The following is a 25,637-nucleotide window of genomic DNA, read 5'->3' as shown; positions in this document are numbered from 1 at the left end:
TTGAGCCATGTTTTTGGGAGTGAAGTCTGCAAACAAAAACTCAGGTTAGTGTTAATGTTGACGTGATCTCAGGCCCAATGCATAGACCTGGAGGACAGCAGGAACTGTAAATCAGGTGACGTGAAGGAAGTAGCACAGGCTATTATATCTGGATTTTGTATCCATGATGGCTTCGGAATGTAGGTGTTGTCTCATGGGTCCATGGGAGATTTTTTCTCTGAAGGATTCCGGTGACTCCCAAAAGTTTGTTGCTTTCTAAGGGAAGTAAAGAGTGCTGTTTTCCATCTTAGGGGTGCCCCAAAACAGGGATTCCAGTGATGGACTCTGGGAATGGGCACATGGAAAATCCCACCAAGAGTTAGGATTTGGGCCTAGGTGCGTAAGAGTCATGCAATGCCGCATCCTGAGCGTTTGTTTGAAAGCATGCTCAGACTGAGGGTCACAATGCCGGCATGTGTTCAGCGTGGCCCGCAGTAGTGTGTGTGGTCTCCTTGGCCATGGAGCTGTTCCCATTCTGAGGATTTGACACCCATCACAACAGTCAGGATTCCTGCCATATGGAAGGTGGAGATCTCTATTGTGCTTCAGGTTCCCGCATTGGTAGGGATTTCAGCAAAGGTCTGGGGCAGTTGCATGAATACCAAGGATGGGTAGAGATGAAGGCCCTGGGCCATGGCTGGTCTCACATGCTGGATATGGATCCCATACTCTGGGTTGCTGACACGAAGTCAGGGCTCAGGCACTGTCAGACACAGCACTGGTAGCCAGGGCAAAGTATAAATCTGGGTTCCCTCAAGGGCTGAGTAGTTTGATCTTTATGGGGAGATTCTGGGCAGACTCACCAGGCCCCTCTTCATGTTTTCAAACAAGCCCTCTCAGTTACACCACCAGGATCCTGCATTAAGGTTCCATTATGCCCCTAGGCCCAAATCCTACACTTGGTGGGCTTTTCCAGGTGCCCAGACCCAGAGGCCATCTCTGGAATCCCTGTTTTGGGGCACCCCTAAGATGGAAAAGTGCATTATTCCCTTCCCCGAAAATGCCATCAAACTATGGGGAGTCACCAGGATCCTTCGAATGGAAAAGTGTCCCATGGACCCATGAGAACACACCTGCATTCCGAGGCTATCCTGGACACAAAATCCTGATAGAAAAGTCTGTGCTACCGCCTTCCCTTCACCCCAATTACAGTTCTTGACAAGCTGCCCTCCAGGTCTACGCATTAGTCCTGCGACCACCACACCACTAACCTTAACCTGAATTTGTGTTTGCAGATTTCTTTCCAAAAACCATAGATCACATGCCCAACAGGATGGGGTCTCTGGAGCCACACAACGGGACTGTGCTTCTATCACCAAGGAAACTGTGCCCATCACAGTTCCAAAGTTCCAAACCTTCCAGATTAGGAAAAGCCTGCAAGGCCCCTGAGCCAACCCCAATATTGACGCCCACTCTGGATGCAAATGCACAGTCTTAAACAACCTGATCACCTACACCCAGGCAGAGAGCCAAGTCAATGGTCCTAAGTCAGAAGATTGAACCTGACATGACCCTAAGGCTATATTGGAACTCTAGATTAGGATTTTAAGCATCTGTGCTCAAGGGCCTATTCTGAAATACCAAGTTAGGATACATCACATTGTCTCTGGGCCACACAACAGAACATCTCCTGTCCCAAGAAGGAAACCGTGCTCTTTGACCTGTGCCAAACCCTCCATGTACGAGAATCCTGCATGGCACATTAGCCACCAGCACATTCTAAGATCTCCCTCATAACAAACCACCATTGTGACCAAACTGCAAGAGATTTTTGTCAACTCAGGGCCTGGGTACTTCGTCCCAGAGCCAACAGAACGGACTTGTTATGTTCTTAAGCTGCAAATGTAAATGGAGTTGTGCTTTCCAGGCATCCAAGTGGGAGAGCTCTGCTACCCATACTTTCCACATGGGGGACCCTGGAGCAAACAAACCAGACTCCAACTGTCCTGTAGAAGGAAACCTTGCTGTTCGGAGAATCTCACAAGCTTTGGCGTGGGAAATCCTCCATGGCCTTTTGTTGCCACCCCCCTTTTGTCAGTCATCATAGACACAAATTCAGTGTGAGCAAAGATCTGACATCTGCCCTTACTTGGCTGCTGGATATCTCGAATAAATTGCTGCTCATTGGAACTGCTTTCTACTTGGGACTGAATTGAACCATAGCTTGTGTTTACAAATCCATCGTCAACCTATTAGTCCCCAAGCCCTCAAGATAGGGAATTCTGGAGCCTCAACGCAGCATTCTGCCTTCCCTTTAGAAAGAAGAGGTGCCTGGTGCCTCTGCCCAGAAATCCCACTTGAGGATAAATATGCTCGGCCCTCAAGGGAACCCCGATTTATAGACTGCCCTGGCCACTAGTGCTGTGTCTGACAGAGCATGAGCCCCGACATAGTGTCAGCCACCAAGAGAGTAGGTCCCATTACCAGCATGAGAGACTGGCCATGGCCCAAGTTCATCATCTCTACACAACCTTGGTATTCAGGCACCTTTCCCCACACCTTTGCTGGAAAACCTGCCAATGGGGGTACCTGAAGCACAATAGAGAACTCCTCTTTCCTTGGTAGGAAGCCTAGCTGTTGCAATGGGTGTCCAGCCCTCAAAGTGGGATCCAGCTGTACGGCTAATGAGACCACGCCCTCTCCTGGGGCCCCCCTGGGCACAAACAGGCGTGGTGATCCTGTGCCTGAGCATGCTTTCAAACAAGCCCTCTCAGTTACACCACTAGGATCCTGCATTGCAGGCCTGGAACGCCCCTAGGCCCAAATCCTAACATTTGGTGGGATTTTCCAGGCGCCCAGACCCAGAGCCCGTCTCTGGAATCCCTGCTTTGGGGTACCCCTAAGTTGTAAAATAGCACTCTTCCCTGTTTTGGGCCACCCCTAAGATGGAAAAGAACACTCTTTTCTTCTCTGAAAAATCCACCAATTTGTGGAGAGCCACCAGGATCCTTAGAGAGAAAAAGTCTCCCTTTGAAACATGAGACCACACCTACATTCTGACCCCTTCCTGGACACACAATCCAGATAGAAAGGCCTGTGCTACCAGCTTCTAGTCACCCTAATTACAGTTCCTGATGTGCTGCCCTCTAGGTCTATGCATTGGACCTGTGATCACCTCACCACTATCCCTAAACCAAATTTGTGTTTTCAGACTTCCTTCCCAATACCATGGCTCTCATGCCTTCCAGGATGGGGTCTCTGGAGCCTTACCATGAGACTGGGCCTGCAATCCCCAAGGAAACTGTCCCCATCACAGTTGCCCAAAGCCCCCAAATTAGGAGAAACCTGCAAGGCTCCTGAGTACCCCAATATTGGAAGGGGCCCTGGATGCAAATGCACAGTCTGAAACACCCTGATCACCTACATCCAGACAGACACCCAAGTCAATGGTCCTTAGTCAGAAAATTGAACCTGACGTGCTCCTAGGACATCATTGGAACCCTAGATTAGGTTTCAAGCATCTGTCCTCAGAGGCCTGTTCTTGAATAACAAGTTAGGATACAGTATATGTACCCTGAGCCACAAAACAGAACATCGACATGTGCCAAAACCTCAGGGTAGGAGATTCCTTCATGTCCCCTTAGTCACCAGCACATTCTAAGACCTCCATTGTAACAAACCAGTATTGGGACATCTCTGCAAGAGATTCCAAGTCAACTCAAGACCTTGGTACTTGACCACAGAACCACCAAAACGAACCTGTCATGTTCCTCAGCTGCAATGGTCACTGGACGTGTGCTTTCCATGCATCCATGCAGGAGGGCTCTGCTACCCAAACGTTCCACATGGGGGACCCTGAAGGAAACAAACCAAACTCCTCCTGCCCATTAAAGGAAACCTTGTTGTTTGATGCATCTCACAATCCTAAACGTGGGTAATCTTCCATGGCCACTTGAAGCCAACCCTCCAACTTGTCCGTCATCATAGACACAAACTCGACTGTGAGCAAACATCTGACATCTGCCCTTACTCAGGTGTTGGATATCTCGTATAAGCTGCTGCACATTGGAACTGACTTCTGATTGGCACTCAATTTAAGCATAGCTGGTGTTTACCATTGCATTCTCACCCTACTTGTCCCCAAGCCCTCTTGATAGGGAATTCTGGAGCCACAACGCAGCATTCTGCCTGCCCAATAGAAAAAAAGTGCTTCGTGGTGCAGAAACCCCACATGAGGATCAATCTGCTCGGCCCTAGAGTGAACCCCGATTTATCGACTTCTCTGACCACTAGTGCTGTGTCTGACAGAGCCTAATTCCAGACCTCGTGTCAGCCACCCAGAGATCGGGGCCGGTATCCACCATGTGAGAATGGCCATGGCCCAAATCTGTCATCTCTACACATCCTTGGTATTCAGGCATCTGTCCCCAAACCTTTGCTGGAATCCCTGCCAATAGGAGAACCTGAAGCACAATAGAGAATTCCTCCTTTCCCATGGCTGGATACCTGGCCATTGGAATAGGTGTCCATCACCCAGGGTGGGAGCCAGTACATGGGCAATGGGACCACGCTCACTCCTGAGGGCTGCCTTGGGCACAAACAGGCATTGTGACGCTCAGTCTGACAAAAAGTCATTGTGACAGTCAGTCTGACCATGTTTTCAAACAAGCACTCTCAGTTGTACCACCAGGATCCCGCATTGCAGGCCTGGTATGCCCATAGGCCAAAATCCTAACACTTGGTGGGATTTTCCAGGAGCCCAGACCCAGAGCCTGTCTCTGGAATCCCTGTTTTGGGGCACCCCTAAATTAGAAAATAGCACACTTCCCATCCCGAAAAGCCATCATACTATTGGGAGCTGCCAGTATCACAGAGAGGAAAAATCTCCCATGGACCCATGAGACCACAGCTGCATTCCGAGGCCATCCTGGACACACAATCCAGATATAAAAGCCTGTGCTTCTGCCTTCAATGCACTCGAATTACAGCTCCTGACGAGGAGCCCTCCATGTCTATGCATTGCCCTGTGATAACCTCGCCACTAACCCTAACCCGGGTTTGTGTTTGCAGACTTCTCTCCCAAAACCATGGCTCACATACCCTCCAGGATTGGGTCTCTGGAGCCACACCACAGGACTGCGACTGCCATCCCCATGGAAATTGTGCTTGCCACAGTTAACCAAACCCTCCAGAATAGGTTGAAACATGAAAGGCCCCTGAGACCACCCCAATATTGGAGGCTACTCTGGACACAAGTGCGCAGTCTGAAACACCCTGATGACCTACATTCAGGCAGACACCCAAGTCAACTGTACTGAGCCTGAAGATTGAATCTCTCATTCCCCTGGGACCTCATTGGAACCCTAGATTAGGTTGTCAGTCATCTATCTTCAGAGGCCTGGTCTTGAATACGAACTTATAATACAACATGTAATACCTGAGCCATACAACACTACATCTCCTGTCCCCAGAAGGAAACCGTGCTCTTTGACCTGTGTTAAACCCTCAGGGTAGGAGAATCCTGCATGGCATTTTAGCCACCAATACATTCTAAGATCTACCTGGCAATAAACCAGCATTGTGACCCATCTGTAAGAGATTCCATGTCAACTCAAGGCGTTGGTACTTCACCCCAGAGCCACCCTAAAGAACCTGCCATGTTCCTTGGCTGCATTGGTCAATGGAGGTGTGCTTTCCAGGCATCCATGCGAAAGAGGTCTTCCATCACCTCGCTCCTAACTCTTACCCGAGTTTGTGTCTGACATCCTTGGTCCCAAAGTCCTGACCGACATGCCTTCAAGGATATGGCATCGAGAACCACACAGCATCACTGGGCCTGCTCTCCTGAGGAAACTCTGCCCGTCTCAGTTTCCCAAACGTCCAGATTAGGAGAATACTGCAAGGCCCCTGAGTCTACCCCAATTTCACAAGCCGCTCTGGAAAAAATGCATAGCCTGACACAGCTTCATCACCTACCTCCAGGATGAAACACAGGTCAATGGCACTGAGTCCAAAGATTGAATCTGCCATGACCCTACAACCTCATCAGAACCCTAGCTTATGTTTTGAGGCCTCTATTCCCAGAGGCCTATTCTGGAAATTCAACATATGGTCCAACCTTTGGTCCGTGAGCCATACAAGAGAACACCAATTGTCCCGAGAAGGTAACCTGCCTCCTGGGTACTGAGTCTAATCATCAGGATAGAGAATCCTGCATGGCCAAAGAGCCACCACTACATTTTAAGGTATCCCTGGACACCAAGCAGCACTGGGACCCATTAGACTGAGAACTTCCATCAACGCAGATCACTTGGAACTTGGAATCAGTGTCATTGGATCAAGCCTGCCCTGTTCCGTATTTGTAATGCGAGATGGGCTTCCCAGGCCTCCATTCAGAGAGCTCTGCTATTGAATCTTCCATATGATGGACCCTCAAGCACTGTAAGCAGACTTCTCCAGTCCCACAGTAGGACACCTTGCTGTTTGGAGTAGCTCACAAAGTTCAGCTTGGAAAAGCCTCCAAAAATTCTTGAGGCCACCACACCATTTGTTGGCTATCAAGGATACAAACTCCAGCATGAGCAGACATCTGACCCTCGCTCAGGTGATGGAGATCTTGAAACAACTGTTGTACATTGGAACGGACATGTGCTTGGCACTGAGCTTAACCATTGCTTGTGTTTTCAGACTTCTGTCCTCACACTCCTCTCCTGCAAGCCCTCGATCTTGGATATTCTGGAGCCATAATGCAGCCATCTGCCTGCTCACCAGAAAGAAGAAGTGCCCTAAGGGTCTGCATGGAAACCCCAAATGAGGATCCAGTTGCACAGCTCTCAAAGGCACCCCAATATCATAGGCCGCCCTCTGCATGAAATGTCTGTCTGACACAGTTCGAGCCTGACATCCTGTCAGCCACCCAGAGAGCGGGCCCCATTTCCTGCAGGTGGGTCCTGCCTTGGCCCGAGGATCCCATCTCAAAGCAACCCCCGTATTCAGGTACCTGACCCAGAACTTAGTTCAAATTCCTGCCCATGGGGGTCCCTGAAGCACAGAAAAAGTACAGCTCCTTCCCCATTGCAGGAAAACTGAATGTTGAGATGGCTATCCAACCCTCAGAGTGGGAGCCAAGTGCATGGCCCGTGAGACTACGCCCACTCAGTATGGACATCTGGCCACAAACAGGCATTATGACACTCAGCCTGAGACCCATTTTCAACAAGCCCCCTCGGGAGCTGTACCAGTTGAACATAGAGCAGGCCTGTCATGACCCTAGGCCCAAATCCTAAGTCTTGTTTGGGTGATCCAGGCTCCCGGACCCAGAGCCCATCTCTGGAATGCCTGACACGAAAGCCGCGCTCCCTCCATCCCCCAGAAAGACACCAAACTCTTGGGTGCTAGGCAGAATTCCCAGAGAGGTAGAATCTCAGATGGCCCCATGAGTACACCCCTCTATTTAGTGGCCATCTTAGACAAACAAATCAAACAGAAAAGCCTGTCCTCCTGCCTCCCAGATGTCCGAATTTCAAATCCTGAGGAGATGCTTCAGGGTCTGCAGATCGGCTGCCATCACCTCTCCCCTAACTCTTACCCGAGTTTGTGTCTGAAGACTTTGGACCCAATGTCCTGAAGCATATGCTCTCCAGGATGGGGCCTCCAGGACCACACCACATCACTGGGCCTGCTCTCCCGATGAATCTCAGCTAGTCTCAGCTTCCCAAACCCACCAGATTAGGAGGAAACTGCAAGGCCCCTACCCACCCTAATTTCATAGGCTGCACTGGAAAAAATGCAGTCTGACATAGCCTCAGAACATACCTCCAGGAAGACACACAGGTGAATGGGAAGGAAGGAATGGCCTAAGACCATGGTGGGTCCAATGTGCTGGGTGTGCAGCCAGATGTCTCAGTATCTGTTGGAAGGTCTGAGCTCAGGCTATGTAAGACAGAGCATTAGTGCTGAGGGTAGCCTATGCAATTGGGGTGTTGCCGAGGGCCGAGCAAGTTGATTTTCATTTGGGGTTTCTGCGTATTGCTATAGACAATGTTTTTCTTCTGGGGGAAGACAGAGTGCTTCGTTGTGGCCCAAGAATACCCAGTTGGGAGGGCTTGTGGGCCAGGAATATGAGGATGGAAGTCTGAAAACACAAGCTAGCGTGAGGTTTGGAGCCAAGGGCATGGCAGGCCCACTGTGCAGAGGCTGAATCGAAATCTCCTGCAACTGGTCAGGCTGAGGATCAGACATTGTCTGAGGCTGGAGTTTGTGTCCATGATGGCACCTTCATGAAGAGGGGGCCTCATGAGGCCAAGGAGGTTTTCCCACGCTGAGTTTGGAGGTTGCTCCAAACCACAAGGTTTCCTTTTGTGGGATAGTCGAGTCCTGTTGGATGGCACCAGGACGTCCCATACGGAAGGACTGGAGAGCAGAGTTCGAAGGTGGATCCCAGTACAGCATGCCTCGCATTCCCACTGGCCATTAGCAACAAGACATGTTTGATCTGCTGGCTCTGGGCCAAGCTACCCAAGGTGCTGAATTGAAATGGACTCTCCTGAGGATGTGTCATAATGTGGGTTTGTGTCCATGGAGACCTTGGAATGGGCTGGTGGTTCAGGGGCCCTGCGGAATTCGCCTACCTGAAGGGTTTGATACAGCTCCAGTAAGAAAGCTCCCCATGTGGAGATTAGAGAGGTTCGGTTTGATTCCTCAGAAAAGCCCCAGATGCTGGTCTTCGAAACCAGTCCTCTGAGGAGGGAAACCTGGAAACCAAAGCTAGGGTTTAGATTAGGGCCTAGGGGCCTGTCTGTTTCAATCTTCTGTCTCTGGGGACACAGTCTGAGTATCTAAGTGGAAATAGTTGCTCAGCTGGTGTCAGAGTGCCCATCTTAGTCCAGGGAAGCCTACACTATTGGGATGTCATGCCGGGGCATGAAGGTTTTTCCTAACCTGTAGAGTTGTGGTCAATGGATTGGGCACAATTTTCTTGGAGAGGACAGGCACAGTTTTTGGTGTGGCTCCAGAGGCCCTAGCCTGGAGGTTGTGTGGGTCCAGACTGTGGGCACAGAAGTCTGAAAACACAAACTCGGCTTAGGTGTGGCGCCGAGGGTATGGCAGGCCAGATCTACAGACTGAGAGGGGAGCTCCTCGGCTTATGAAAGAAGGGTGAGTGGGAGGTGTTACCTCAGTCTTTTGTCTCTGGATGTTGTGTCTAGGAAAGCTGTGGATAATAGGGGTGGCCTCTGGGACTATGGATGAATATCCCTTTCCGGGGATTTGGCCCAGCTCCCAAGGGTTTGGAGTCATTTTGTGGTAAGGATGGAGTCCTGTTGTCTGGCTCAGGTGTCTCTCCAAGAGAGGGATTCCAGAGCAGAGCCCCAGGTACGGGCGACTGGAAAACTTGAACTCTCGTGAGGATTGGGAGCATAGGGTCTTGGCAAGCCCCATATGTGGGCTCTTGGTCCAGGCCCTGAGAGGCCTTACTTCGACATGGGGCTCACGCAGAGGGTCACAATGCGAGTCTGTGCCCAAGTCTGCACTCAAGTTTGGGCGTGGCCTCAGGGTCCATGAAGGTTTCTCCTACCCTGAAGGTGTGACTCCATGCCAACAGCAACCTTTACAGCCATGAGGAATGAGGAGTTCTGATTTGTGCTTCAGGTACCCACCTGTGCAGGGATTTGATATAATGTCTAGGTTCAGATGTCTGAAAACCCAGGTTGAGAATAGATGACGGCCTACGGCCATGGCGTATCTGATGTGCCACAAAATGACTACATTAAACGGCCACAATTTAGGCCATGCCTCATGGGCCGAGGAAGAGTCTCCCTCTCTGGGGATTGGCCAAGCTCCCAAGTGTTTGGGATCATCCTGTGGGAAGAAAAGAGTACTGTTTTCTGCCACAGGTGTCCCACCAGTAGAGGGATTCTAGAGCAGAGCAGTGGGTACTGACAACTGGAATACCCGCCATCTGGTTAGGCCTGGGTGCCTATGGGCATGGCAAGCCCCATATGCGGGCACTTCGTCCAGCCACTGAGAGGCGTTATTTGAATAAAGGGCTGACGCTGAGGGTCAAAATGCATGCGTGTGCCCAAGGGGGCCCTCAAACATGGTTGTGGCTTCATGGGCTAAGCAAGTTTCTCCTACACTGAAGGTTTGACTCACTTCCAACCGCAAGGTTACTTGCCATGGGGAAGGAGAAGTTCTGCCTTGTGCGTCAGGTTCCCGCTGTACAGGAATTAGAGATAAGGTCTAGGTTCCAATGCCTAAAAACCCGGTTGGGAAGGGATGATGGCCCAAGGCCGTGGCGGGTTCAATATTCTGGGTGTGCAGCAGCTGTCTTCGTGTCTGTTGGAAGGTGGGCTCAGGCTATGTAATACAGAGTATTAGTGCTTAGGGTAGCCTATGCAATTGAGGTGTTGCCAAGGGCCAAGCTGTTTGACCCTCATTTGGGGTTTCTGGGCAATGGTATAGACAATGTTTTTCTTCTGAGGGGCAGGCAGAGTGCTTCGTTGTGACCCCAGAATTCCCAATCGGGAGGGCTTGTGGGCCAAGAGTGTGAGGACTGAAGTCCGATAACACAAGCTAAGGTGAGGTTTGGGGCCAAGGGCAAGGCAGGCCCACTCTGCAGAAGCTGAATCGGGATCTCCTGCATCTGGATTCAGGGTGATGATCAGTCATTGGATGATGCTGGAGTTTGTGTCCGTGATGGCCCCTTCATGAAGTGGGGGGCCTCATGAGGCCAAGGCGGTTTTCCCACACTGAGTTTGTGAGTTGCTACAAACCACAAGGTTTCCTTCTGCAGGACAGTTGAGTCATTTTGGATGGCTAAAAGGACGTCCCATACAGAAGGACTGGAGAGAAGGGTTCGAAGGATGGATGCCTGTACAGCATACTTTGCATTCTAATTGGCTATTTGCGACAAGACATGTTTGATCTGCTGGCTCTGGGGCAAGCTACCAAGGATCCTGAGTTGAAATGGACTCTCCTGAGGATGAGTCGTAATGTGGGTTGTGTCCATGGAGACCTTAGGATGTACTGGTGTCAGGGGCCCTACAGAATTTGCCTGCCTGAAGGGTTTGATACAGCTCTAATAAGAGAACTCCCCATGTGGAGATGAGAGAGGTTCTATTTGGTGCCTCAGGAAAGCACCATATGCTGTTCTTCGAGGTGTTATAGGCAACTAATGAATCATTGACCATTACATCAAAAACTATACCTTGACTAACTGAATTTAAATTAAAAACTGTGGAAAATTTTGAAAGAAAGAAAGATGAACTATTACAAAGAATATCACAAAAATACAAGGATCATAAGAGAGTACTATGAGCAAGTAGAAGCCAACACCTTGGACAACCTAGAAGAAATGGATAAGCTCCTAACAACAACCTAGAAAGACTGAACCATGAAGGAAAAAGAAATCTGAACAGACTGATCTCTAGTAAAAAGGATTGATTTGATAATCAAATCCACCCAAGAAACAAATGCCTAAGAACAGACAGTTTCACTGAGAAGTTCAACCAGATGGTAGAAGAATTAATATCAACCCTTGTCAAATTGTTCATACACACACACACACACACACACACACACACACACACAAATTGTTAGAATAAACAAATTCAGTGAAAGCTGCAGGATACATAGTCAATATACAGATACATGCTGCACTTCATTTTTTTAAAAAGAATGTATTTAGGGGTGCCTGGGTGGTTCATTGGGTTAAGCCTCTGCCTTTGGCTCAGGTCATGATCTTAGGTCCTGAGATTGAGGCTTGAATCAGGCTCTGCTCAGCAGGGAGCCTTCCCCACCCCTCTCTCTTCCTGCCTCGCTGCCTACTTGTGATTTCCCTGTCAAATAAATAAATAAAACCTTTAAAAAAAGAATGTATTTATTTAGGGGTCGTGAGAGGCAGATGGCAGAGGAGTAGCAAACTGAAATGACATCAGATCCCAGAGTTCATCTAGATAGGTATCAAACCATTCCAAACACCTAAAACTCAACAGGAGATAGAAAAGAAGAGCATCAATTCTAGGAATGGAAAATCGACCACTTTCTAAAAGGTAGGATGTGCAGAGAAGTGAATCTGAAGCTACAGGAAGATAGACTGAAGGGGGAGGGTCCAAATCCTGGCAAGCAGTGGAGGAGAGAACAAAATCAGAACCTTTAGAAGTCTGGTCCACTGAGGGACATCACTCTAGAGACTAAACGATGGTGGGACACTCAGGGGGACAATGTGGTCTCAGGACCTGCAGGATCATAGAACATTTTGGGGTGTCTGAGTGTAGCAGAGCTGCCAGGTATCAGGGTGGGAAAGTTGAATTCAGAGACAGAGCTGAAGAGTGAGCATTCAGATTGGGGTTACCTTAAACAGTGATCCAAGGCATAGCTGGGCCACTGCTCTTCGAGCAGGGACCCCACAAGTGGCAGATCAGGGGAGACTCACCTTCCTCCCCTAGGACGTGCAGCATGGCAGGATTTTGCTGGGTTTGGAAACTCCAAACAGGGATGTGCACCAGATATATAAATGCTTCATCATAGGCCGAGTGGCCTTGGAGTGTGGAAGGAGACCAAGGAGGCAGGAGTGATTCACTGTTGACCTCTGGGGGCTCAGTGAGGAGTGGAGCTCTGAACTCTTGGCTTCTGGGCCAGAGATTGGGAGGCCGCCATTTTCATTCCCATCCTCCAAAGTGTTGGATTGTGTTCAGGGAGTGGAGTGTGCTCAGGAACAAAAGCTCCAAGAGTGAACCCGAGCAGATTACTTAGCAAGGGAGGTACCTGGAAAGGGAGGTGCAATTATGCCTCAGGCGAAGACGTTTGAGAATCACTGCAAGAGGCCCCTTCCCCAGAAATCAGCAAGAACATACAGCCAAGACAAAGCTCACCAATCAAGGAGAACAGCTGAAATACAGAGCTGGAAGAAAGCACTGCATAGAATTCATGGCTTTTTCCCCATTATCCTTTAGCTAAAGGATATCCTTAACTAGGATAATTCCCCAGTATCCTTAATTTTTTTTAATTTTTTTTCTTATTCTATTTTTTTTAACTTTTCCTCTTTCCTCTTTAAGCATTTTTTTAGATTTTATTTATTTATTTGACAGATAGAGACCACAAGTAGGAAGATAAGCAGGCAGAGAGAGAGAAGAAGGGAAGCAGGCACCCTGCTGAGCAGAGAGCCCAATGCGGGGCTTGATGCCAGGACCCTGGGATCATGACCCAAGCCGAAGGCAGCAGCTTTAACCCACTGAGCCACCCAGGAGTCCCCTCTTTAAGCATTTTTAACTACTTTATCTTCACAAAAACTTTCTTTAAAAAATCTTTTTAAACCTTCATTGTTATAGTCATATTTTATCTTTTCATGTATTTAACCTTATTTTTACATACATATATGGTTTTTTCTTCTAAAAAATGTTGGAATACAATTTCTTCTAATATATCAAAATATCCCCTAATCCAGCACATGGTTTTGTTCTAGTCTCCAGCCTGAGCATATTCCCTCCATTTTTTTTCTTTTTCCAACCAACTTAAAAATTCCTTTTTTAGAATTTTTTAATTAATTAATTAATTTTAAGAAAAACAGTATTATTTTTTCACCACACCCAGTGCTCCATGCAATCCGTGCCCTCTATAATACCCACCACCTGGTACTCCAGCCTCCCACCCGTCCCGACACATCAAACCTCTCAGATTGTTTTTCAGAGTCCCTAGTAGCTCATGATTCACCTCCCCTTCCAATTTACCCCAACTCCCTTCTCCTCTCTAACACCCCTTATTCTCCATGATATTTGTTATGCTCCACAAATACGTGAAACCATATGATAATTGACTCACTCTGCTTGACTTATTTCACTCAGCAATATCGCTTCCAGTCCCATCCATGTTGCTACAAATGTTGGGTATTCATCCTTTCTGATGGAGGCATAAAACTCCATAGTGTATATAGACCACATCTTCCTTATCCATTCGTCCGTTGAATGGCATCTTGGTTCCTTCCATAGTTTGGCGACCGTGGCCATTGCTGCTATAAACAGTGGGGTACAGATGGCCCTTGTTTTCATGACATCTGTATCTTTGGGGTAAATACCAAGGAGTACAATTGCAGGGTCATATGGAAGGTCTATTTTTAATTTCTTGAGGAATCTCCACACTATTCTCCAAAAAGGCTGCACCAACTTGCATTCCCACCAACAGTGGAAGAAGGTTCTCTTTCTCCACATCCTCTCCAACACATGATGTTTCCTGTTTTGTTAATTTTGGCCATTCTAACTGGAGTAAGTTGATATCTCAATGTGGTTTTAATTTGAATCTCCCTGAGGGCTAGTGATGATGAACATTTTTTCATGTGTCTGCTAGCCATATGTATGTCGTGATTGGAGAAGTCTCTGTTCATATCTTCTGACCATTGTTTGATATGTTTACCTGTTTCATGTGTGTTGAGTTTGAGGAGTTCATTAAAGATCCTGGATATCAACCTTTTGTCTATACTGTCATTTGCAAATATCTTCTCCCATTCCGTGGGTTGCCTCTTTGCTTTCTTGACTGTTTCCTTTGCTGTGCAGAAGCTTTTGATTTTGATGAATCCCAAAAGTCTATTTTCGCTTTTGTTTCCTTTGCCTTTGGATACATATCTTGAAAGAAGTTGCTGTGGCTGATATCAAAGAGATTACTGCCTATGTTCTCCTCTAGGATTCTGATGGATTCCTGTCTCACGTTGAGGTCCTTTATCCATCTTGAGTTTATCTTTGTGTACGGTGTAAGAGAATGGTCAAGTTTCATTCTTCTACTTATAGCTGCCCAGTTTTCCCAGCACCATTTATTGAAGATACTGTCTTTTTTCCACTGTATATTTTTTGCTGTTTTGTCGAAGATTAATTGACCATAGAGTTGAGGGTCCATATCAGGGCTCTCTACTCTGTTCCACTGGTCTATGTCTCTATTTTTATGCCAGTACCATGCTGTCTTGGTGATCACAGCTTTGTAATAAAGCTTGAAATCAGGTAACGTGATGCCCTCAGCTTTATCTTTGTTTTTCAACACTTCCTTAGCATTCGGGGTCTCTTCTGATTCCATACAAATTTTAGTATTATTTGATCCAGCTTTTTGAAGAATACCAGTGGAATTTTGATCGGAATGGCATTAAAAGTATAGATTGCTCTAGGCAGTATAGACATTTTAACAATGTTTATTCTTCCGATCCAAGAGCATGGAATGGTCTTCCATCTTTTTGTGTCTTCTTCAATTTCTTTCATGAGTATTATGTAGTTCCTCGAGTACAGATCCTTTACCTCTTTGGTTATGTTTATTCCCAGGTATCTTATGGTTCTTGGTGCTATAGTAAATGGAATCGATTCTCTAATTTCCCTTTCTGTATTTTCATTGTTAGTGTATAAGAAAGCCACTGATTTCTGCACATTGACTTTGTATCCTGCCACATTGCTGAACTGCTGTATGAGTTTTAGTAGTTTGGGGGTGGAGTCTTTTGGGTTTTCCATATAAAGAATCATGTCATCTGCAAAGAGAAAGAGATTGACTTCTTCATTACGAATTTGGATACTTTTTATTTCTCTTTGTTTTCTGATTGCTGTTGCTAGGACTACTAATACTATGTTGAACAAGAGTGGTGAAAGTGGGCATCCTTGTGATCCTGATCTCAACAGGAAGGCTGCAAGCTTTTTCCCATTGAGGATGATATCTGTTGTGGGTCTATCATAGATAGATTTGATGAGGTTCAGGAATGTTCCCTCTATCCCTATACTTTGAAGTGTTTTAATCAGGAACGGATGCTGGATTTTGTCAAATGCTTATTCTGCATCAATTGAGAGGACCTATATGGTTCTTCTCTCTTCTCATATTAATTTGTTCTATTACATTGATGGATTTGCGAATGTTGAACCATCCTTGTATCCCAGGGACGAATGACACCCAATCATGGTGGATAATCTTTTTAATGTGCTGTTGGATCCTGTTGGCTAGGATCTTGATGAGAAACTTAGCATCCATATTCATCAGTGATATTGGTCTAAAATTCTCCTTTTTGGTAGGGTCTTTGCATGGTTTGGGCATCAGGGTAATAATGCTGGCTTCATAGAAAGAGTCTGGAAGTTTTCCTTCTGCTTCAATTTTTTGAAACAGCTTTAGGAGAATAGGTGTTATTTCTTCTTCGAAAGTTTGGTAGAATTCCCCAGGGAATCCGTCAGGTCCTGGGCTCTTGTTATTTGGAACGTTTTTGATCACTGATTCAATCTCGTTATTAGATATCAGTCTCTTCACGTTGTCGATTTCTTCCTGGTTCATTTATGGTAGTTTATATTTTTCCAGGAATGCATCCATTTCATCTAGGTTGCTAAGCTTATTGGCATATAACTGTTTATAATAACTTCTGATGATTGTTTCTACTTCCTTGGTGTTAGTTGTGATCTCTTCCCTTTCATTCATAATTTTATGAATTTGGGCTTTCTCTCTTTTCCTTTGGATTAGTGTGGCCAATGGTTTATCGATCTTATTGATTCTTTCAAAAAACCAGCTTCTAGTTTCATTGATACGTTCTACTGTATATCTGGTTTCTACCTCATTGATCTCAGCTCTAATATTGATGATTTCACTTTTTATGTGTAGAGTTGTTTTGATTTGTTGTTGATTCTCCAGTTCCTTAAGGTGTAGAGACATCTGGTGTATTCTGGATTTTTCAATTCTTTTGAGGGAGGCTTGGATGGCTATGTATTTCCCCCTTAGGACCGCCTTTGCTGTATCCCATAGGTTTTATACCGAAGTGTGTTCATTCTCATTGGTTTCCATGAATTGTTTCAGTTCTTGTTTGATCTCCTGGTTGATCCAAGCATTCTTAAGCAAGGTGGTCTTTACCTTCCAGGTGTTTGAGTTCCTTCTGAACTTTTCCTTGTGATTGAGCTTCATTTTCAAAGCATTGTGATCTGAGAATATGCAGGGAATAATCTGAGTCTTTTGGTATTGATTGAGTCCTGATTTGTGACCCAGTATGTGGTCTATTCTGGAGAAGGTGCCTGTGCACTTGAGAAGAATGAGTATTCTATTGTAGGGTGGAATGTTCTGTATATATCTATGAGGTCAATCTGGTCCAATGTGTCATTCAATACTCTTGTTTCTTTATTGATTTTCTGCTTCGAAGATCTGTCTATTTCTGAGAGAGGTATGTTAAGATCCCCTAAGATTAGTGTATTCATATCAATATGACTCTTTATCTTGATTAACAGTTTTCTTAAGTAATTGGCTGCTCCCATATTGAGAGCATAGATATTTACAGTTGTTAGATCATCTTGGTGGATAGTCCCTTTAAGGATTATGTAGTGTCTTTCTGTATCTCTGACTACAGTCTTTAGTTTGAAGTCTAATTTATCAGATATGAGAATCGCTACCCCAGCCTTCTTTTGAGGCCCATTGGCATGAAAGATGCTTCTCCATCCCTTCACTTTCAGTCTGGGTGTATCTTTAGGTTCAAAGTGGGTCTCTTGTAGACAACATATGGATGGGTCCTGTCGTTTTATCCAATCTGAAACCCTGTGCTCTTTTATGGGTGCATTTAGGCCATTCACATTGAGAGTGATTATTGATAGACACATTTTTATTAACATCAAGTTACCTTTGAAGTCTTTCTTTCTGTAGACTGTCTCTATATTCCTGTTCAATGCTATTCTTGGGATTTTTCCTCTTTTATAGAACCCCCCTTAATATTTCCTGCAGTGTCGGCTTGGTGATTGCATAGTCTTTTAAGCCTTGCTGGTCTTGGAAACTCTTTATCTCTCCATCCATTTTGAATGTCAGTCTTGCTGGATAAAGTATTCTTGGCTGCATGTTCTTCTCACTTAGTGCCCTGAATATATCTTGCCAGTCTCTTCTGGCTTGCCAGGTTTCTGTGGACAGGTCTGACGTTATTCTGATGGGCTTCCTTCTGTAAGTAAGGAGCCTGTTTGCCCTGGAGGCTTTCAAGAGATTATACCTACAATTATAATTCCTCAATTTGACTATCAGGTGTCGTGATGTTTTTTTGGAATGTATAATCTTGGGTGGAGACCGTTCAGCCTCTGGTACCTGAACGCTAGTTCCATTCGCGAGATTGGGATAATTTTCATGAAGGACTTATTCCACTATATCTTCTAGACTTCTTTCTTTTCCTCCCTTCATTGCTTCCAATAATTTTGACGTTGGAACGCTTCATGGCATCATTTATTTCCCTGATTCTGTTTTCGTGGCTTCTAAGCTTTTATTCCACTCTTCCTCCTGATCCTTTCTCTCTATCTGCTTGTCCTCCAGATCACTAATTCTATCTTCTGTCTCAGTTACCCTAGCTTTGAGAGAGTTTAGATTAGATTGGAACTCATTGAGAGCATTGTGAACCTCCTCCCTGGTAGCTTTAAGCTCTGCCCTAACATTGTGAACATCCTGTCTGGTCGCTTTCAGTTAGGCCCTAACAGATTCCATTTGGTCATCCATAGCGTTCTCCAACCTAGCTATTGCCTGGATCATAGTTAGCCTGAATTCTCTTTCCGACATATTGTCTATGTTTATAGCCTTTAGCTCTGTTGCAGAAGGTCAATCCTCTGTATTTTTCTTCTGTTGGGCAGTTCTCCTCCTAGTCATTTTGGTGGAAGATGACTGAACAGATGTAGCTGGATGTATCGACTATGGTGCAGTCAAGGTGCATCCTGGAACAATTCTGAGCAATCAGGATTCCCCACCCAAATGAGAGACAAAAGAAAAGAAAAAGAAAAGAAGAAAAAAAGAGAAAGAGAGAGAGAGAGAGACAGGAAAGAAAGGGAAGATGAAAAAGAAGGTTCATCCCAGATGGGCCCCAAGGTAGGATTTATGAAGTAGACAAACAAAAATAGATAAAAAGACTGATACAAGTATATGACAAGGGAAAAAAATATATATGCAAATAAAGAAAGAACCTCGTCAATAGAACCCCAAGTGTAAAATCTATATGCTATCAGGACAAACACAAAAACCACAGAAACACTGATGAAAGAAGATGGGAGAGTTCTTAAAGATTCTCAGTGTGTGCGAAGAAGGTTGTTTTGATTCTTCCTGGATGTATCTTGATATCTTTGTTAAAGGACTCAACTTTCCTAAGATAAAGGGGATTAAAATTGGTTTACCAATTGGGTTAGTATTGTTTGGGAAAAGGGAATTACTTTGAAGTTTAACTCTATATGAATATTAATGGATAAAAATAAAAAGGAATAAACTAGACTAAACTAAACTAAAATTTTAAAAAAGGAATTCAAAAAATAAAAATGCAAAAGAAAAGCATATGTGTATGTTCAGGTTAAAAAGGTATTACTGAATTTGATGTACTGTACAGATTGCTGTGATGGTAAATAGGTTAAAAAATTACCTATGTGTAAAAAAAAATGAACCAGAATAGTGGGAATGAGTTAACAAGTTTTCCTATGAAGTAGTTGTTGTTCTCTTGTAGTCCTTTTTTTTTATCTTTTTTTTCTTTCTTGGTTGTTTTCTGGGGGAGGGGTTGCCACGGGGGTTGTCAGTCAATGATGTTTCCTGGGTTAAGTCCTCCCGCCACCCTCAAGGGGGTGGGCTCTGAGGAAACTGTTTTTTTTTTTTTTTTTTTTCAGGCTTTTGTTCTCTGGCGGCTTTTATGCTTGTTCCCTTTTTTTTTTTTCTCTCTCACCTTGACCGCCTTTGATCGTTTTTGTAGTTTTAGAAGTTAACAAACCGCACCCTGATATCCCTCTCAGAGAGAAGCCTCAGTCTGGGTGCAGAGCCTAAATATATTCCCCCTTGGCCGCTGGCAGAGCAGGTTCCAAGTTGCAGACCCTGGGGGAGCAGGATCTTTTGCTTGTACCCAAAGCTAAGGCAGTGACAGCTGTCCGGGAGCTCCCAACCACCAGAGCGGTTCCAAGCAGTGATCACACACTGAGATTTTGCCACTGGCCCGGGCTGGGAGTGCCCGGCTTGCGCACACCTCTTTCAGAGACGACTATGGGTCGCGCGCCCGTCTCAGGCACTGAGAACGGGGCGCAGGTCCGTAAGCACCAGGCTGGGCTTTTGTGCACCTATGTCAGGGGAGAGTTTGGGGCACGCAGCTTAGGCTTTGAAACAAGGGCGCGGGTCAAAGAGCGCCAGCCGGAACTTTGTAACTCAGGGGAGCATGAGGGACGTGCACACATATCTCAAGCTTTGTGGTAGGTCTCGCGCGTTCTGTGGAATGGTATGGCTCCCATACCCTCACAGGAGCTAGAACCCACGCATTCTTGGGCGTGCTGGCGTCTTAGGGACCAAGACCTGGTTTCTCCGCTGCACTCTCTCTGCCTCAGTGCTGGGGAGGCTCTCCTGGCACTGGGGACTTAAGCGCCTGTCCCTAGCCACCCCAATTCCCACAATTTCCCCCCACGATCCTTTGCTCTTTTGGAGTGCTTTCAACCAGTTTCCAAGTTAATGCTGGATCCCAGACGCAGGGCACTCTCACTCGTATTGGGGTATTACTTTCCAACCTGTCGCCTCTGGTGGCTCCCTCTCCCTTTTGTTTATCTTCCAATATCATTCTGCCGTTCCCACTCTGCTTTACCTGCCACTGGTGTCTTCTGCTCCTGTAGAGATCAAGACGTGTATAGTTCTGATCTCAGTCTGACTTCATGGGTGATCAGAGTTCTTTCGTAGGTAATCAGCTCACTTTGGGGTACCGGCTGAAACGGCACCTCCTCCTACTCCCCCGCCATCTTGCCCCCCCCCCCGCCTCTTTGCTTTCTTTACTGTTTCCTATGCAGTGCAGAAGCTTTTGATTTTGATGAAGTCCCAGAAGTTTAGTTTGGCTTTTGTTTCCTTTAGTTTGGAGGCATATCTAGAAAGAAGTCGTTGTGGCTGATATCAAAGAGTTTACTGCCTATGTTCTCCTCTAGGATTCTGATGGATTCCTGTCTCACGTTGAGGTCTTTTATCCCTTATGAGTTTATCTTTGTGTATGGTGTAAGAGGATGGTCAAGTTTCATTCTTCTACATAGAGTTGCCCATTTTTCCCTGCACCATTTATTGGAGAGACTGTCTTTTTTCCACTGTATATTTTTTCCTGCTTTCTTGAGGATTATTTGACCATAGAGTTGATCGTCCATATATGAGCAGTCAACTGTGTTCCACTGTTCTATGGGTCTTTTTTTTCTTTAATTTTTTATTCTTTATTTTTATAAACATATAATATATTTTTATCTCTAGGGGTTCAGGTCTGTGAATCGCCAGGTTTACCCACTTCACAGCACTCAACAAAGCTCATTCCCTCCCCAATATCCATAACACCACCCCCCTTCTCCCAACCCCTCCCCCCAGCAACCCTCAGTTTGTTTTGTGAGATTAAGAGTCACTTATGGTTTGTTTCCCTCCCAATCCCATCTTGTTTCATTGATTCTTCTCCTACCCACTTAAGCCCCCATGTTGCATCACCACTTCCTCATGTCAGGGAGATCATATGATAGTTGTCTTTCTCCACTTGACTTATTTCGCTAAGCATGGTACACTCTAGTCCATCCACGTTGTCACAAATGGCAATATTTAATTTCTTTTGATGGCTGCATGGTATTCCATTGGGTATATATACCACATCTTCTTTATCCATTCATCTGCTGATGGACATCTAGGTTATTTCCATAGTTTGGCTATTGTGGACATTGCTGCTATAAACATTCGGGTGCACGTGCCCCTTCTGATCACTACGTTTGTGTCTCTAAGGTAAATATCCAGTAGTGTAATTGCTGGGTCATAGGGCAGTTCTATTTTCAACATTTTAAGGAACCTCCATGCTGTTTTCCAGAGTGGTTGCACCAGCTTGCATTCCCACCAACAGTGTAGGAGGGTTCCCCTTTCTCCGCATCCTCGCCAGCATCTTTCATTTCCTGACTTGTTAATTTTAGCCATTCTGACTGGTGTGAGGTAATATCTCCTTGTGGTTTTTATTTGTATTTCCCTGATGCCAAGTGATATGGAGCACTTTTTCATGTGTCTGTTGGCCATCTGGATGTCTTCTTTGCAGAAATGTCTGTTCATGTCCTCTGCCCATCTCTTGATTGGATTATTTGTTCTTTGGGTGTCGAGTTTGCTAAGTTCTTTCTAGATTTTGGACACTAGACCTTTATCTGATATGTCATTTGCAAATATCTTCTCCCATTCTGTCAGCTGTCTTTTAGTTTTGTTATCTGTTTCCTTTGATGTGCAAAAGCTTTTGATCTTGATAAAATCCCAATAGTTCATTTTTGCCCTTGCTTCCCTTGCCTTTGGCGATGTTCCTAGGAAGATGCTGCTGTGGCTGAGGTCGAAGAGGTTGCTGCCTGTGTTCTCCTCAAGGATTTTGATGGATTCCTTTCTCACATTGAGGTACTTCATCCATTTTGAGTCTATTTTTGTGTGTGGTGTAAGGAAATGGTCCAATTTCATTTTTCTGCACGTGGCTGTCCAATTTTCCCAACACCATTTATTAAAGAGGCTGTCTTTTTTTCCATTGGAAATTCTTTCCTGCTTTGTTGAAGATTAGTTGACCATAGAGTTGAGGGTCTATTTCTGGGCTCTCTATTCTGTTCCATTGATCTATGTGTCTGTTTTTGTGCCAGTACCATGCTGTCTTGATGATGACAGCTTTTTAATAGAGCTTGAAGTCTGGAATTGTGATGCCACCAACTTTGGTTTTGTTTTTCAATATTCCTTTGGCTATTCGAGGTCTTTTCTGGTTCCATATAAATTTTAGAATGATTTGTTCCATTTCTTTTAAAAAGATGGATGGTGTTTTGATAGGAATTGCATTAAATGTGTAGATTGCTTAAGGTAGCATAGACATTTTCACAATATTTATTCTTCCAATCCAGGAACATGGAACGTTTTTCCATTTCTTTGTGTCTTCCTCAATTTCTTTCATGAGTACTTTATAGTTTTCTGAGTATAGATTCTTAGCCTCTTTGGTTAGGTTTATTCCTAGGTATCTTATGGTTTTGGGTGCAATTGTAAATGGGATTGACTCCTTAATTTCTCTTTCTTCTGTCTTGTTGTTGGTGTAGAGAAATGCAACTGATTTCTGTGCATTGATTTTATATCCTGACACTTTACTGAATTCCTGTTCAAGTTCTAGCAGTTTTGGAGTGGAGTCTTTTGGGGTTTCCACATATAGTATCATATCATCTGTGAAGAGTGATAGTTTGACTTCTTCTTTGCCGATTTGGATGCCTTTAATTTCCTTTTGTTGTCTGATTGCTTAGGCGAGGACTTCTAGTACTATGTTGAATAGCAGTGGTGATAATGGACATCTCTGCCGTGTTTCTAACCTTAGCAGAAAGGATTTCAGTTTTTCTCTATTGAGAATGATATTTGCGGAGGGTTTTTCATAGATGGCTTTGATGATATTGAGGTATGTGCCCTCTATCCCTACACTTTGAAGAGTTTTGATCAGGAAGGGATGCTGTATTTTGTCAAATGATTTTTTCAGCATCTATTGAGAGTATCATATGGTTCTTGTTCTTTCTTTTATTGATGTGTTGTATCACACTGATTGATTTGCGGGTGTTGAACCAACCTTGCAGCCATGGAATAAATCCCACTTGGTCGTGGTGAATAATCCTTTTAATGTACTGTTGAATCCTATTGGCTAGAATTTTGGTGAGAATTTTCACATCTGTGTTCATCAAGGATATTGGTCTATAGCTCTCTATTTGATTGGATCCTTATCTGGTATTAAGATCAAGGTGATGCTGGCCTCATAAAATGAGTTTGGAAGTTTTCCTTCCATTTCTATTTTTTGGAACAGTTTCAGGAGAATAGGAATTAGTTCTTCTTTAAATGTTTGGTAGAATTCCCCCGGGAGGCCATCTGGCCTTGGACTTTTGTTTTTTGGAGATTTTTAATGACTGTTTCAATCTCCTTACTGGTTATGGGTCTGTTCAGGCTTTCTATTTATTCCTGGTTCAAATGTGGTAGTTTATATTTTTCTAGGAATGCATCTATTTCTTCCATTTTGTCAAATTTTTGGCATAGAGTTGCTCATAGTATGTTCTTATAATTGTTTGTATTTCTTTGGTTTTGGTTGTGATCTCTCCTCTTTCATTCATGATTATATTTATTTGGGTCCCTTCTCTTTTCTTCTTGCTAAGTCTGTCCAGGGGCTTATCAATTTTATTAATTCTTTCAAAAAACCAGCTCCTAGTTTTGCTGATTTGTACTATTGTTTTTTTTTTCTGTTTCATTAATTTCTGTTCTGATCTTTATGATTTCTCTTCTCCTGCTGGGTTTAGGGTTTCTTTTTTGCTCTTCTCCAGCTCCTTAAGGTGTAGGGTTAGATTGTGTGCCTGAGACCTTTTTTGTTCCTTGAGAAAGGCTTGTACCGCTATATATTTTCCTCTCAGGACTGTCTTTGTTGTGTCCCACAGATTTTGAACCATTGTATTTTCATTATCATTTGTTTCCATGACCTTTTTTTTCAATTCTTCTTTAATTTCCTGGTTGACCCATTTATTCTTTAAACGGATGCTGTTTAGTCTCCATGTATTTGGGTTCTTTCCAAACTTCCTCTTGTGGTTGAATTCTAGCTTCAGAGCATTATGGTCTCAAAATATGCAGGGATTGATCAATGGGTCTGTTTTTATGCCAGTACCATGCTGTCTTGGTGAACACAGCTTCATAGTAACCCTTGAAATCAGGCATCGTGTTGCTCCCAGTTTTGTTTCTCTTTTCAGCAATTCTTAGCAGTACGGGGTCTCTTCTGATCCCACACGAATTATAGGCGTGTGTTTGTTCCAGCTCTTTGAAAGTTACAAGTGGAAATTTGATTAGAATAGCATTAAATGGACCGATTGCTCTAGGCAGTATAGATATTTTAACAATGTTTATTCTTCTGATACATGAGAATGCAAAGGTTTTCAGTGTTTTTGGTTTTCTTGCATTTCTTTCATGAGTGTTCTCTAGTTCCTCGAGTACAAATCCTTTACCTCTTTGTTTGGGTTATTCCCAGGTAGCTTAGGTTTGGGTGCTGTAGTAAATGGAATTGATTCTCTAATTTCCCTTTCTGTATTTTTATTTATAATGTAGGAGATAGCCACTGATTTCGGTACTATGATTTTATACCCTGCCACATTATTGAATTGTGGTATGAGTTCTAATAGTTTGAGGGCGGAGTCTTTTGCGTTTTCCATATCACGTATGTCATCTGTGAGGAGAGAGAGTTTAACTTCTTGGTTGCCAACTGGGATAACTTTTATTTCTCTTTGTTGTCTGATTTCTGTTGCTAGGACTTCACATCCTATGTTGAACAAGAGTGGTGAGAGTGGGCATCCTTGTCATGTTCCTGATTTGAAAGCGAAGTCTGTCATCTTTTACCATTTGAATTGGTGTTCACTGTGCGTTTTTCATAGAAACATTTTATGAAGTTGACGAATATTTCCTCTGTCCCTATACTTTGCAGCATTTTAGTCAGGAACGAATGCTGGATTTTGTCAAATGCTTTTCTTCACCAATTGAGAGGACTATGTGGTTCTTCTCTCTTCACTTCTTAATTTGTTCTGTGTCATTGATTGATTTGAGAATGTCGAACCAACTTTTTTTTTTTTTTTTTTTTTCCGAACCAACCTTATAACTGAGGAATAGATCCTACTCGGTCATGGTGGTTAGACTTTTTAATGTACTGTAGTCTCCTATGAGCTAAAATCTTATTG

Source organism: Neovison vison, chromosome 4 (assembly GCF_020171115.1).
Source record: "Neovison vison isolate M4711 chromosome 4, ASM_NN_V1, whole genome shotgun sequence".
In the NCBI taxonomy this organism is placed as follows: Eukaryota; Metazoa; Chordata; class Mammalia; order Carnivora; family Mustelidae; genus Neogale; species Neogale vison.
Note: the sequence above shows the minus strand (reverse complement) of the source record.